This window comes from Anneissia japonica, unplaced genomic scaffold (assembly GCF_011630105.1).
Source record: "Anneissia japonica isolate Jap-2015-1 unplaced genomic scaffold, ASM1163010v1 scaffold1547_len296510_cov162, whole genome shotgun sequence".
Lineage (NCBI taxonomy): Eukaryota > Metazoa > Echinodermata > Crinoidea > Comatulida > Comatulidae > Anneissia > Anneissia japonica.
In genome coordinates, this window is record NW_022701555.1 from 49,245 (window position 1) to 51,679 (window position 2,435).

Genomic DNA, 2,435 nt, shown 5'->3' on the forward strand with positions numbered 1-2,435 from the left:
ATGTAGTAAATAATAGAATAATAATGATAATAATAATAATAATAATAATAATAATAATAATAATAATAATAATAATAATAATAATAATAATAATAATAATGATAAACATAGAGTTGATAAATAATGATTGGTGAATCTGGATTTGTATATCACAAACAGTATAGTAGTATATATCTATATATATACATATATATATATATATATATACATACATACATACATACACATATATACACGTACACCTACACACATAATACAAACTTGCATATGCAAAATAGGTAATAGGCCATTGACAAACAAAAAAGAAAAATAGTAAAATAAACATATGAAACAAATAAATATAACAAGTAAAAATGAATAATAATAATAAATAATAATAGTAAAATAAATATATGAAATAAATATAATTATAAATTCTAAATCACAACAGAACAAAATACAAAGGAAATAGTATATGTGCAAAATTATAATCATTTTTTAGAGTAGAGCATGGCAGGGAGGCAAAGCATATGTCACGTAAACATCAAAAGGTACAAGACAAATAATAATGTGCTTTAATGGCAATAATGACACAGTGCACTGAAAATGATCGGAATGTCAACGGAGGAATGTAAATAGATTTATGTAAATCAGGTCTGTTGAAAGACCTAGGTAGGTAGAAATTAACATATTATCAGGAGTAAAAACAAGATTAATAAGTTTATGCCTAAATAATCGTGAATCGTATTCTTATCAACTGTCCAAGTGTATAGAATGAATGAAATTTGTCATTGATAGACAAAACTCGTTGTGTTATTTCCTTTCCGTTCTTCGTGATAGAAGCAAAAATGTGACCGTCAATTGACCAAACGGCTAAGACAGCAGTCTTCTGACGTAGTTGATTCATTAGTATTTGCCTTTTATATGTTAGATCTTCATGAATAGATTTTCCAGATCCTTTTAACCTCCTTCTGGATTTAATGATATCATTGCGTTTCCGATAAGAACAAAATTTTACAATGATTGGTCTTGGCTTGGCTGAGTTATCGAACTTTCGTCCAACTCTATGTGAACGTTCGATGTCATCCAACGTCAAGTCAACGCCTATGTCATTAGCCAGTTTTAAAATTATGTCGTCCGTCTTCTCATTATTTGCTTCTTTAATTCCAAAGAAACGAAGGCAATTGCGCCTGCTGTACTGTTCAAGATCGTCTAACGTAAGATCAATTTCGTCCATTTTATTATTAATGTCGTCGGGAACAAATTCTAAGTTATTTGCAGTGCTCTACTCTTTGTTAGACTCCAGATCTACGATTCTGGTCTCTAAAAATTCCATTTTTTTATTTATAGAGTAAATTTGAGGGTTTACTTGCCTTGCAATGATATCCTCTAGAACCTTTCCAACAGCAGGGCTCTTAAGAGCGTCGCTGATGTAGCTACTGAGTAAATTCTTAAAATCCTCGCTGCTTAGTAATTCGTTTACAACTAACTTCGCCACCTGGATTGACTGACGCGTAGCCGCTGGTGTGTTGTCGGCTTCTTTCGACATTTCTGTAATAACGTGGACGAAAATAAAATAGGCTGATGATATTTCAGTTAATGTTGAACTCAACACAGTATTGCAGTTACTTCGATTGCTTCACTAGGATGTAAGTATTTAAGACAGGAATAACTCGGTGCGGTATAGTTACATCAGTCGAGAGATAGCATTCATACCGGAGCGATATCTACACGTCCATCGACGACGAGCGCTTACAATAATCGTGAAATTACCCCTTAATAACCTTTGATCCCTTATCCCTGAACACCCTATAGACTCTGCATTATGCCAATGTATATATGCATTTTTGGGTTTTTTTACCCTAATGCCCCTAATGTGACCACGTAAGGGGAATTAGAGTAAAAAAAAACAAAAATCGTATAAAAGACTACTTGTCTCACAAATAACGTAGCACAGTCTTGTCCTTTGCACATATACATTGGCATAAGGCAGAGTCTATAGGGTGTTCATGGATAAGGGGTCAAAGGTCATTAAGGGGTTATTTTTATCTTTTTTCTGGCAACATTTCAAAACGCTACTAGTGCCAAAAGGTTGTGCCGATTTCAACCAAACCTGGTCAGTATAATCGGTGACACCTTTCATACATGGGGTGTTCACTGCTTGGGGTCAAAGGTCACATAGGGGTCATTAAGGTAAAAACTTTCAAAAAAATGAATAAAAGACTTCTTCTGTCACAAATATCATAGCACAGTCTTGTCCTGGGCACATATGTATTGGCATAATATAGGGTCTTATGGTGTTCAGCGATTTACGGTCAAAGGTCATTAAAGGGTTATTCTTTTGTTCTCTCTAGTAACATTTCAAAATGCTATTAATGGCAAACCATTGGATCAAATTCAATCAAATTTCGTCATTAAGAACCGGCGACACCTCCTACACCCCAGTCTGGGATCAG

The 2,435-nt window shown here is 33.7% G+C and overlaps 1 protein-coding gene across 6 annotated transcripts in view; it reads left to right on the top strand.

The window, feature by feature from the left end:
- Positions 1-262: 262 nt before the first annotated feature.
- The window catches only part of LOC117103652, a 27,488-nt gene continuing 25,315 nt past the window's right edge, over positions 263-2,435 (top strand). For 4 of the 6 annotated variants that reach the window (XM_033244239.1, XM_033244244.1, XM_033244243.1 and 1 more), the window contains exon 1: positions 1,349-1,628. The gene's annotated coding sequence lies outside the window, so the exon portion shown is untranslated. Of the gene's footprint in view, positions 652-1,072; positions 1,197-1,348; positions 1,629-2,435 lie in introns of those variants that run through there. The other 2 variants (XM_033244241.1, XM_033244240.1) reach the window with 2 other exon arrangements.